Raw genomic sequence first — 14,436 nt, 5'->3', positions numbered from 1 at the left:
GCTATATATTATGTGTATATATTTTAAATTGACATTAATTGGTCAACATTAGAGGTGCAAATTTATGGAATGCTCTACCTCATAATGTAAAAACTAAAGTTAGTATTAAGTTCATTAAAACATAATATTGCTCTTTTTTTTGTTAGTATTTAATACTCAATCAGCGAGAATAATTAACTCATTTTTATATCATCTATTTGTTTCATTGTTTTTGGTATCAATGCTATCGGTCTTAAATACACTAAGATCATCTAGTGGTTTATTTGCTGTATGGTATGATTGTGATAATTATTATTCCTTTTTCAATAACTTGTTATCGTTTATATATCTATTGAGAATCAGTATAATTGTTTCTTACTATTGGGCTGTACGCTTAAAGCTATTTGCTTACAATACTGCCCCTTCATGTGTTTCATTTCATACTTTGATATTTTATTTTCAATTTTGAAATGTTACTTTTCTGTTTCAAAACATTTCCAAATCATTGTTTTTATATGTATGATTCATGTGAATAAAAGTGATTGATTGATATGATTGATATTTGCATTCAACAAAATGCTTATGGCCAATATTAGAATTTGTAGTACTCTTTATTTAATGAACATGGCAATTAAGAGAAGCTCTATTACTACTAGGAAGGTTCCTAGCTCTATTCCTCATAAATGTAAATATTCAAATGTTAACGTTTTAAAAAGTGGGCAAAAACAAAAAACAGAAAAAAAGTTTGCGGAAAGGTGCAAACAAAAACGTATTGTACGACTTATCATTATTAAGCCTTAGCGTAATACTTCAAATCTAATGATAGCTTGCTTGTCTTGTTTTTTAGTATATAGCTTTCATATTGATAATAATAATAAAGCTTATTATTTTGTAATTATATTGTAGTTTATTACTACTCAGGTAACGGGATATTCGGAAACTTGGGTGGGCGTAGTGTTATAACATTGCCTCTAACTCATTTCACGGAAAGTGCCCCTTAATAGGTGTATCTTAAAGGAGGGTTCTATTTAGTACAACGAACTCCCCTAAATGCACGTTTCTTTGTTTTAACTGTAAAGAAAAATTAGGGTTAAATTTATTTCATTTATATACAACCTTTCCTATTGGTATTTAAGTACTCTATGCGTTGTTTTCTGTTCTGATGATGAGAATAGTTTTTCGAAAACAAGTCAATACATTTTAAGGCAGTTTGCCTATTTATCTGCCTCATAATCGTGATTTTAACTCGAAAGTTTGGTGGAATCATACATGATGTATTTGTTATAGTTAGTTGTGGAAACATTAGCAAATGTATATTCTATACTAGTAATTTGGTACAAGGCTAAATTCACGGGGGCCTAGATCATCATATTATTGATAATTGTGCTATAGACACTATTGAAATAAAATTCATAGTATCATGAACCTAAATTAGCACATTGATTACTAAAGAAAGAACCGTACTATACGAATACCAATGTGTTTAGTAGGGAACGGTGAACAGACGTACTTGATGCATTATGGAGATAGATAACAAGTCCAACTTCCAGACATAACAAACAAACCGAATTTCCGTATCTTATTATGATAAAATAACACATTATATATGTAGCGATACTCTAAAAGCAGTATTATTATTTTATTGTATTTAAGTTCATATTTACTTAGTAGCTTGTATATCCTCAATGATCATGCCTTAGTTTGATTTTACACATTCCAATCTCTGAATTAATTAAGACTGTACCTCCTTTATCTAGGTTTCCATAACAACTGGTCCATTTTGTGGGTTTTGTGGTGGGGAATAAGAAAGTTTTATAGCCTGTTATCTAGAAATACTGTGAAATTGGATAGATGAGTCAGATCTGTGTAGTTAGTATTGAGTTTTAAAAGTAAGCAGTTGTGTTATAATTAATAAAAGCATTTTGTATTGGAATTCTGTGTTTTATCGATTTTGTAGCTGAAATTGAGAACCTGGGTTTAAGTTATCATTGTCATTATTTTGTGAAGAGCTACAATTGGTGCCGTGACCAGGATTTGTTTTGTTAAACAAATTTTAATCTACAATGGAATATACTGTATTGGATATGACAGGATATGAAGATACCCGATGTGAAACTGTTCAACCAGAAAACTCGCCATTATGGGAGAGAAATAGTTACTATACTACCCCGATGAGAGCGGATGTGTCTCAAAGCCTAGAAACTCCAGGCCAACCTCGATTACCAAGACCAGTTCAGGGGTATAATACAGCGGTAAAACCATTATTACCAGTGCCAAAATCAGTACAAATTTACACCCCGGCACACCAACTAAAAGGAGTACCAATATTTACGGGACAATCACCCAACCTACTGATTGAGGATTGGACCAGAGATGTTCAACATATCTTAAGCTGTAGCAACATGCCTAGTCACCTACAGTTTTCAACAATAGTTAGAAATCTGGGAGGAACTGCACGGAAGCTGGTGTTGAACTTACCGAGAGAATGCCAGACACCAGAAAGAGCATTCAAAGAACTAAAAGAACAATTCGGAAATGTGTCCTCTGGTGACCCCTTATCTGATTTCTACCAGAGAACACAAAGACAGGGTGAGTCTGCTAGTTTTTATGCCATTGAACTAGAAGCAGTATTACGAGATGTGGAGGAGAAACTTGGGCGAGGTCCCATGCATGAAAGGGATCGAATGTTGACACAACAATTAATGCGGGGAATGTACGACCAAGAAGTAGTTGGACGAATAGCGCCCATGAGACCAAGGTCTATGACATTTCATTCTGTTCTATCAGAGATAAGACTACTAGAACGAGAACGAAAGCAGCAACCGTGCGCACCACACCTAGTAGCCCCTCCCATAACGCCGACAAATGTTAAAGGTTCCGGTGAGGACGCGTCCATGCACAGATTAGTTACGGAGATGGAGAGGAAAATAAGCTTTCTTACCGCTAAACTTGAGGCAAAGGAAGCGGCGCAGCAACGGCCCAACACGACACAACCTAGGGCACTAGAATGCTACGGCTGCGGCCAAATTGGACACATTCGACGATTTTGCCCAAATGCGCCGACGGGAAACGGCAGGTCACCACAACAGTAGGGTGGGTTGGTGGTGAAAAGCACACACCCAAAGGACAGACATATCTTGTCGGGCCAACCAATCAAGCAGAAATATCAATTCATGGAGTAAAATGTAACGCCCTTATTGATTCAGGCTCACAGATATCAACTATAACTATTGAATTATATAACAAAATTCCGGAATTAAAATCACAAGTTATGGAACGCTCAACCATAGAAGTTATAGCGGCAAATGGCCAGAGTGTCCCGTACTATGGAATTATTTATAGCGACATCAATATACTCAATAAAACATACTCCGCTGTTCCCGTGTTTGTAGTCCCGAACAGTAAATACCGCAAAACTATCCCCGTACTGATTGGGACCAATGTTCTACGTGCACAGAGAAACGACAAACGCAACATAAAATGCAAAGATGCAGCCTTTGAAGCAGCATTTGCGCAAATGGAGAAAAGTATACAACCAGAAAATGTTGGCAGAGCTGTATACTTTAATAGACACCCTGCTCGCATAAAACCAAATCAACAAATTGATATACAATGTACTGCAGTGTGGTCTAAAGATAAAATATCAACTGTGCTTGTTGAGCCATTTGGAAGTACTACAAACTTTCTCGTTGGTCGTTCAGTATCCCACATCCGGCGAAACAATATAGTTACAGTGCGAATCTGCAATGTATCCGACAAACCAATCTTTTTGCACCACAACACCACGGTAGCGACTCTATCTCAAATTGCAAGTTTGGACACTTACGATGTTACAGGTGGTATTAGCCAACTTAATATCACATCACAAACTGTTCTGCCAGATCTTTCAGAATCAGACATTAAAACTGACTCTGAACACAAAGCACTAAAATCACTGTTAGACAAATACTCGGATGTTTTCTCAAAGGACGCAAACGATTTTGGCCATACTAAGGCCATATATCACCATATACCACTTATTGACAACCAACCATTTAGACTACCCTTTCGCCGCATCCCACCGTCGCAATATCAAGAAGTGCGCTCGCATATCAATGGTATGTTAGAGGCTGGCGCCATTCGACCAAGCAGAAGCCCATATGCTTCACCGATGGTGATTGTTCGCAAGAAGGATGGGTCAATGCGCATATGTATCGATTTTAGAAAACTTAATTCTAAAACAGTAAGAGATGCGTTTCCAATACCCAGGATAGATGAAGCTATGGATGCTCTGGGTAAGGCCAAAATCTTCTCTACATTAGATTTGACTAGCGGCTATTGGCAGGTAGAGGTAGCAGAAGAAGATAAACCAAAAACAGCATTTACAACACCAATGGGTTTATTTGAGTGTAACCGAATGCCATTTGGACTCCAAAACGCACCGGCGACGTTTCAACGTTTGATGATGTCGTGCTTTGGTGACCAAAACTTTTCTACTTTGTTAATATACTTGGACGATATCATTATTTTTTCTAATAACTTTCAAGAACATTTAGAGAGACTGGAAACTGTTTTCAAACGTCTAAGAGAAAATGGTTTGAAGTTAAAGCCTTCAAAATGCTCCCTCCTTCGATCTGAGGTTAATTATTTGGGCCACATTGTATCAGCCGAGGGGATTCATGCCGACCCTGCTAAAACAGCGCAAGTCGACAGCTGGCCCACGCCGGTTGACCGCAAACAAGTTCTTCAATTTTTGGGATTTACCGGCTATTACAGACGATTTATCAGCCAGTATTCGGAGATAGCTGCGCCGTTATATGCACTAACGTGCGGCGACCCACGACGAAAGAAAAAGAATGGCAGAAAGGCAATGAATGCCAAACCACCACCATTTGTATGGACTTCAGAATGCGACAAAGCATTTTCACTTCTTAAACACCTGTTGACAAATGCTCCAATCCTAGCGTACCCTGACTACAATTTGCCGTTTCTTTTGGAAACGGATGCTTCTGGTATCGGTCTGGGAGCCGTTATTTCACAAGTACAAAATGGCACGCCAAGAGTCATTGCTTACGCAAGTCGTAGCCTTCGCCCATCTGAATCTCGCTATCCGGCGCACAAATTGGAGTTCCTGGCTCTAAAATGGGCTGTCACTAACAAATTTCGAGAGTACCTCATTGGAAATCACTTTACAGTACTGACTGATAATAATCCGTTGTTGTACGTTCTATCCACAGCGAAATTAGATGCGACTGGTCAACGCTGGGTGGCTGCCCTAAGCCAGTTCGATTTTGATATAAAGTACCGCCCGGGAAAAAGCAACGCAGCAGCTGACGCGTTATCTCGCAGGAAAGACGTACCGTGTGAACTGGTCACTGCGGTTCTCTCAGGATCTGCCCCTGTGAATCCGTGTCTGTATGTCCAACCACAAATTGTACAGTGTCAGGCCCACACCAGAAGCAAATCTCGTATCGACAACACTGATGCTGCTGGGGATCCAGTGCAAGCCCCTGATGTTAACACAAATCATGGTTTTGCGCCTGTCCCAAATCTTTCGCAAGCGGACATATCCCGTCTCCAGAAGGAGGACGATGTGCTTGACCGTGTGACATTCTTCCTCCGACGCAATCAAAAGCCATCAGCAGCAGAGCGTCGACTTGAACATCCGAATGTCATCTGTTTACTCAGACAATGGAATCGCCTAAAGTTCAAAAACAACATATTATATAGGACCACCAATATCAACACTGGAGAAGCATGCGATCAGCTTGTATTACCAACGTCTAAACACAAACTTGCTTTTGAACACCTGCATGACAACATTGGGCATTTGGGTTATGAGCGTACCATCGATATGATTCGGCGAAGATTTTATTGGCCTAAGATGGCATCCGACATTAAGACCTGGTGTGACACATGTCAACGGTGCTGTCTTCGAAAAACTTCACCAAATGTGAAACGTGCGCCCCTCGTGAATATTCACACTTACGAACCAATGGAACTACTATGCATCGACTTCCTTGGTCTGGAACGGTCGAAAGGAGGTTATGAAAATGTTTTAGTTATCACCGATCATTTCACCCGATATGCCTTAGCGTACCCAACAAAAAACCAGACGGCTGAAACTGTTGCCAAGGTACTATTTCAGAACGTATTTAGACATTATGGTTTCCCAAAACGTATACACTCCGATCAAGGGCGTAATTTTGAAAGCGCAATAATTAAATCTGTGTGCAAGGTCGCCGGAATAGCAAAGTCGCGTACTACACCCTACCACCCAATGGGTAACGGAACTACGGAGAGATTTAATAGAACACTAATCGACATGCTGGGTACACTCTCACTAGATCGTAAACAGGACTGGAAGGAATATGTTAGCGATATGGCACATGCATATAATTGTACTAAACACGATTCCACGGGTTATGCACCATTTTACTTAATGTTTGGCCGACATGCCAATCTGCCAATTGATGTAATGTTTGGACTTGATAGCAATAATCATAATAGTGATGACGATGATTATGATGAGTTGGTCTTACACTTTCGCGAGCGATTAAAGCTGGTCTATGACCAAGCAGCCAAATCTTCCATGAAAGCCAAAGACAAACAGAAACGCGAGTATGACAAAAAGACAACTCAAGCTCCTTTGGAATTGGGCGACCGCGTCCTGGTGCAAAAGAAACATATTATCGGGAAACAAAAACTCGTAGACAGATGGGAGGAAACCCCATATGTCGTGTTGTTGAAACATCCAAATATTCCAGTGTACAAAGTTGAAAACGCGGATGGTCGTCAGCGAACATTACATAGAAATCTACTGACTCCATGTATGTTTTTGCCATTGGATTTATCAACTCCGACCCCAGACCAAAGCGCTCCACCCTCACCAAATGCCGATGCCAGCACCAGCAACATAGTACCATCTCAGTGTCTTTCGCTAAACCCATACGTATCTCCGTTTGTATCGTTGTCGCCGCCAAATAAACGATTTGTAAATAATATAGATACATTGGATAATAGACTCATACCTCAATCTTCTCAAACACCGACTATTATGTTTGAATATGACTTGGATTAAAGTGAACATTGGAACACTTTTTAAATTTTTTTTTCACTGACTTTTTGGACACTTTCATATGACTATTTGATGACATGTAATTGTTTGAACTTATATTGTATATTTTTATGTATTTTCATGAACTACTTGATAACGTCGGGGGCGACGTTTCAGATGGGAGGGGTGAGTGAGATGTCATCCCTTCCAATCGCCTATTGAACTTAATTGATATACTTTACGTATTAAATTAAATTAATTTATCAAAATGTATAAACAAAGCATAATGAAGGTAGTATTACCGTATACTGTAGAAGTGGTTACCCATAGTGATGGTATTGTAGTACCGGTAGTAATTTATTCATCGTTTCATACCGAGTAAGTATTTACTAGGTCAACATGAGTCTGAACAACAAGTACTGCGCTGTACAATTTCATTTTAGAATGGAATGTATCTTATATTTTATAGTATTCATGATTTAATAATAGACAGTTAATAATAGACAGTTTGCCATGGTTGGTAATATGTGACTGTTTAAGGTGGTAATGAACCGCACTACTAATAAGTTTGTTTTATACAGTATTATCATAGATAAGTTTTGTTTATTTTGATGTTTCCTCATTTTATGCCTTTTTAATAGTTTGTAGAGTTTGTAGTTTTAGTCTAATTCCTAATTAAGACTAGATTATTCGGCAAGTCTCCCTCGGTTTTGAAGCAGGCGAACGTCGTGGACGACGTTCAAGAAAGGAGGGGTGGATGTAGCGATACTCTAAAAGCAGTATTATTATTTTATTGTATTTAAGTTCATATTTACTTAGTAGCTTGTATATCCTCAATGATCATGCCTTAGTTTGATTTTACACATTCCAATCTCTGAATTAATTAAGACTGTACCTCCTTTATCTAGGTTTCCATAACAACTGGTCCATTTTGTGGGTTTTGTGGTGGGGAATAAGAAAGTTTTATAGCCTGTGTTATCTAGAAATACTGTGAAATTGGATAGATGAGTCAGATCTGTGTAGTTAGTATTGAGTTTTAAAAGTAAGCAGTTGTGTTATAATTAATAAAAGCATTTTGTATTGGAATTCTGTGTTTTATCGATTTTGTAGCTGAAATTGAGAACCTGGGTTTAAGTTATCATTGTCATTATTTTGTGAAGAGCTACAATATAACACTATAGTTTAGTTACAGATTCCAAAATGTAAATGTACCGTATTAAATATTATTTATAAACAGTATTCTGCTACTCTTTAAACTGTGCCAGTTTTACTGAATTCGAAATTTCCTTCACGAGATTGACTTTAAGTCAACAATTTATACACATATGAACCAAAATTGTGGAAAGAATTCATAATTCATGTACTGACGGTAATATACTGAATATTTTGGAAAAAATATATGTCTGTTTAAACACTATTTATCGCTTTATGCCGATGAACAACACTAAAATGTATATAGGAAATGTTGTTTCTTTCTCACTTTTATTTAATTTATATTTTATATATTTTGTTTGAAAGGGTCCTGCGAAAACAGATTTGTAAACTTCTTTATGCAGGATCATTGCCATAAATTATCAAAATAAAAAGGAATATAAATTAAATTGTAATTATAAACGATGAATAAATAAATGTGAATAAATTAATTAATTATTCACATTTTTATAAAAAAATATGCATTTTTCATCCAACAAATAAAAGTGTGTGAAATCCCCACATAAGAGAAAGAAAAGAAACTAATGATTTTAAATCAGACTTTTTTTGTATTTACCATGAAGGAAATACATTTCATCCTCCTCCATGGATTTACGTAACTTGTCTAATCTTCTTATGGATTTAATTAAGTTAGGACCCATCCAGTCTTGTCAAAATCCTTTCCAAAAAAGGCCTTTATATTTTAACATTGCGTACATTCTTTTAGACAATGAAATTACAAAAAGCTTATTATCTCGGCATTGTTAGAATTCAAAATGACTCTCAGATTGGAGTAAGTCAGTGAAGACACGAGTTACGTAATCATCATCTCGTTAATTGGCTATTTAAAGTACCAATGGGTTGGTTTTTTTAGACTTATCGCTCATTCTTGGAACTGATTTCCACACATAAGTAACTTGATCTATTTGCAAGTGGTACATCTTAAAACACAGGTAATGTTATAATATTATTTTACAAATAAATTTACAATAATATATAGGTTTTTCTTTTATTTGCAAATTAGTATACTTTGAATTATTTCTGTGGGTTTGTAATATTCTTGCAAGAAACCAACATTTAGAAGTGTCGAATTAGGCATAGGCATAGGTTGAATCAAGTTCTGTCTACACTATCAAACTGGTTTGACACAAAAAAATTGTGATGTGCCAAAATATGGTAGTAATATGACATCATCTTGTCCATGGGTACATCACATTTTTTTTTGTCACATAAAGTTTGATAGTGTAGACATAAGATAATAAAAAAAAGTATTTGAAACAATTATACACTATCGCCCAGAATCCATACACTTCCATACGATTTGATGACTTTTCTAGTCAACATTCCATGACTTTTGAACGTATTCATTATACCTAATATTGACAATTGAATCGGCGGTATTCGCCAAAAAAAAATAAAAATAGAAATTGTAACAAAAATCAAGTAAAAAAAAAAGAATTAGATTATAGAGATGTTAAATTATAGATATAGTTACAAGCAGCATACGGTTTGTCCTGTTAAAGCAAAACAATTATATAAATAGTGACTTGTAAAAAACTAAATATTTATTATTTAACTTCCTTTTCCGATTTTTGTATGAAAGCAATGTTATCATGACTTTGTCTGAAAAACGTCATGTACACAAATAGAAGAATGGTACTGATCTATTGTGATTCTTATGTGTTTTTGAAAAATCACAAACATTGATTTGATTTAATTACAACTATTGTTATAGTAAGTTATGGCTTCAATTAAGAAATTTCTCATTTGATTATGTAATAATTTATTTTATTTTAATTTTATTTTATTTATTCAATTTCTGCCCTATACATAACAAAGAAGACAAAACAATTATAAAAGGAGGCACGGAAAGACCAAACAGGTGCTAAACACCTATCCTAGTTGGTCAACCCAGAACAGAGAAAAATAAATAAATTACGTTCTACAATAAAAGCATCGACAAGAAAGCGACCAACTACACACATTTTCAATATCAAAATTATTTAAAAAATAAATATTGAGATAATTAAGTAATTTGGTTTTAAAAGAACTAACAGAAATATTTGTTGCGGATTTCACTGAGTAAGTTATTCCAAATTCTAGTAACACGTGGGATATATGATTTATGGGGAAAAGTCATTATTTGCTCTATGTTGCAATTTCACAACTTTTTTTAAATATCAATGTACACACTATTTCTTTCTATTTGATTATAAAGTGATGAATCAATTTAATAATACCAATAAAATGTAATAACTGTGATCGGATAACATTCGTTGAGCGGTCATTACTACATCAACGTTTAATATTTAGCCTTGCAGTTTTATCATTTCAAATGTTGAAGTCTTAAAAAGAAAGTTTAATTTCAATTTTTAGAGTATGGTTTTTGAATGTATCAAATCTGTAAATTTTTTATTTTTAAGTACATATATTTTTTACCGGTGCTGAAAGAAACTAGTGTGGTTAAAAATAACTTACCCATACTGGTAATAAAATAATGTTATCACACCTTGTTATTGTCACACCTAAACAAAAACAGATACTTCTATAAAAGTACTTTAGAATTACCCAGAAAGACAGTTTTGTGTGTAAAGCACAGTGTCAAATGTAATCTAAGTATCCTATTGTTTCTGGATTTTGTTCTTCAATAATGGATTGTTTTGTTTGATTCAGCCAGATTGAAACATTCTCCAAAATAAAGACATCGAAACAATGCCAATTAATCCGCAAACAATAACAGTTATCACACATACAATATTTTATATCACATACAAGTTTTTAATGGTGATTTAGTTTGATGAGTATAGTCTTTCATGTAGAATGTTGATACGCCCTGAGTTCTCTATACTTGTATTAAAACAGTCACGTGTTTTCAATCAGTCATAAAACAGAACAAGCCTATAACATTGCTTTAGTTAATCTGTGGATGGCGATTTTACCGTACAGTAAAGACGACTGTATAAAAATGTTTGTTCGCTTCTTTTTTTTACCGGTTATAACATCTCAATTTCAAATTAGTTTTCCTCTTTTTATGATTTTGTTCCTGGAAAAATGCAACGGTGATTTTATTTTTTTATTTAATTTTTTTTTCTCTTTATATAGATACGAAGATACGGTTGTACAATGAATACCTGCCTACGAGTGATAATGGCGGGTGCCATATTCTCTGTTTTAGAGCAACCTACAGTGGTAAACGGCGCACCATACGCGTATACGGTCACAGAATGGAGTGATGTAAGTTTATCTTTTATCTTTCACGCGTAATTAAATATATACCCAATATGTCCCATTCTAGACTTACTGTTGTATCAATATACTGTACTCAGAATAAAGTACAAACAATTAGGCTACGTCAGAGTATTATGGTAAACATTTAACCACCTATCAACTAAATAATATATAAATATATATAAATAAATACATTTCCTTAGTAATTGCTAAAATCATGAATGCTATCACATTGGCCTTTATATTTAGTGAAGTAGCCTACTGTATTATACTTCAAGTTGATTAGTGTACTATTTTAATGTTAATAATGTAGAAAACTCGCGTTTGAAATAATATATACGCCAGGAATTATTAGCTGGTACGGTAAAGCACTGCGTGTAATAAGCACAATTAGCGCCCCAAACGGTTTGTTATGAGTTCACACCCAATTCAATGTTAGATGACTTTCGACATAACAACTTTTCACAATAGGCCTAGTGTGTTGTAAAGGCAAGTCCCGTGTTCTCTGAACGTAGGGGAATATGCTGTTAGGAGCTCATTTTACTAAGCCTCGGCATTATGTGGTAGGGTGGCGAGTTCCTTTCCACGCCGCCTTTTTACTCCCTAGTATTTTCAACCAGGTACTCATTTACAGCTGAGTGGACTGTTAGTTGTCGGGAATTGAACCCGGGTCTATCTGTATGACAGTCAAGTGTCCTAACCACTCGGCTATCAACAACTCCTCGGCTATTGTAGATCTCGAAATTGAAAGAATATCTAGAATAAAAGTAGAAATATTTTTTTAATATTGTAATCTTAATCTTATTGGAAGATAAATATCATATTTACCCGGTATAAAATAATCTAAGAACGCATTTATGCGAAGTTATCTTAATTTTCATGCAAATAAGTTAATGTTCACCGATTAAATGCCATCCGAGTAAAAGCAAGGATTATTAGGTAAATAGGTATATACACCGTAAGCTGGACAGGTAGAAACGATTATATAATCATTACGAAAGTTTTTTCGTAACGTAACTATCAGTAAAGATTATTTTTATTATTCATATAGTGCTCAGCAACGTGTGGAACCGACGCGTACCGTTCACGTGAGTTGACTTGTATCAGTGTAGACACGGGTAATGCCGAAGACTTGAGTAACTGTGATTCACTGACGTTACCTGAAACAACTGAACCGTGTGGTTTAAGCGAATGCGGGACAGTCTCTTCCTCTGGTCATGAATACGTCATTGGTGAATGGAGTGAAGTAAGATTAACATGTGTTTTTTTTTAACATCAGAGACAAGGTCTTAAACCAAAGAAAATAATTCTTAAAACTCTCTTGAAATAAATAATCTGTAAATGGCCACATTAGAGTGTAACATTAGCATTAGAAAACGTATATAATTAACATAATGACACGCATCAACTCCTTTTATGGTGTCTCACCAATGTCTTAATGATTAAAAAAGGTCTAGACTACTACGATTCTTCAATTAATTTATTTCAGTGTACCATGTCGTGTGGCCTAGGATTCATGACACGAACGGTAGAGTGTAGGAACACAGTGACCGGTCTTATTGAAGACAGCCTAAACAATTGTATTGAATTGGGTAACATTGCCATTGAGGAGACATGTAATCTTCAACCTTGTTCTGATGAAATTATAGATGAATATGCGTTTGAAGTCGTTTCATGGAGCGAGGTAAGTGCCATTTTTATCTATTAAGGAGACTGGTTTCTTTTTTTGCACCAATCGGAAGCGTCAGCTTTTACGCATGCGTATTCACATTTCCATCTTCCAAATCCTTTTCTGCGAGTTCCTTGAGTTTTTACTTCAGCTAAACTGTATTCGAATAGTTTCTACTTTTTGGGAAGCTAAAATTACGCAATCAATCAGAGCTTAGGAAATGGATGCCTGCCAACACATTCGCCTAGAGCAGATTTTAATGGGTTTAGGTTTCTACTTCCAAAGGAACAGTCATGTTAATACATTGTGCGCGCGCATGAGCAAAAATTGACACGTTTCTCTCACTGGATTCCTCGACACTGTTTTGTTGGTTCCAGGCTCTGAAAATCGACTGCATATACTTTCATTTCTAACTGTACACGTTTAATATCATTTTTTTTAATACGAAAGTTTTCATAATTTTAATAAATATGCTTTGTATTTTTAACAGTGTTCAGTGACCTGTGGAACTGGAGTACAGACAGGCTCAGTGACATGTAAATTAGTAGAGTCGGGAATGACCGTAGATCTAGAATTTTGTGCAAATCTAGAGCTTGTCGACACAACACAAGAATGCAGAGAAGTTGACTGCGTCACATACTATTACTTCACAGGACAATGGGAAGAAGTAAGATATTCATTTTAGTACAATTCAAATTCTAGATTTATTTGCACTATTTTTAAAAATGTCACTGCTAGCATTTTGTATTTAAATTTAGGTATGTGGATATCTGAAGTATTATTGTTTTTTTCTTTTGAATCTGCCGTTCACTTGCTTCTCGAATATGTACAGTTTGTTTTAATATTTATCAAGGTATTCATCATTTTCATCATGTGCAAAGTTACGCTAACTTTGGTTCGTAAAAACACCCTTAATACAACATTTGTAAGCGGATACAATTTGTTAGCAGATGTTAATTAACTCCAAATGTAACTGCAGTGCCAGTTAGTACGCCTACGACTTAGAGCCAAACGATACAGAGCTAGGTCTAAAAACACCATTAACATTACATAACATAGTTGCGTTTTATATATTTTAGTGCTCGGCTACTTGTGGCAGTTCGTTCAGATCACGTGATGTGGAATGTCGAGAAGTTGAAACGGATCGTCTCGTGTCCGATGACCTTTGTTCTGGTCTATCAGTTGAAAGCTCACAAGAAGTTTGCACAGGGCTTCCAAGCTGTCCTGTTGAAATATCTACTTATGAATATTATCTTACAGAGTTTGGAGATGTAAGTTTAATTCATTTATTTATTTCCAACTATTACTGAAACACGGAGGTTTACGGTAACTT

Source organism: Antedon mediterranea, chromosome 3, assembly GCF_964355755.1.
Source record: "Antedon mediterranea chromosome 3, ecAntMedi1.1, whole genome shotgun sequence".
NCBI classification, from domain to species: Eukaryota; Metazoa; Echinodermata; class Crinoidea; order Comatulida; family Antedonidae; genus Antedon; species Antedon mediterranea.
The sequence above is the reverse complement of the archived record's forward strand: the minus strand, read 5'-3'. Positions refer to the sequence as shown.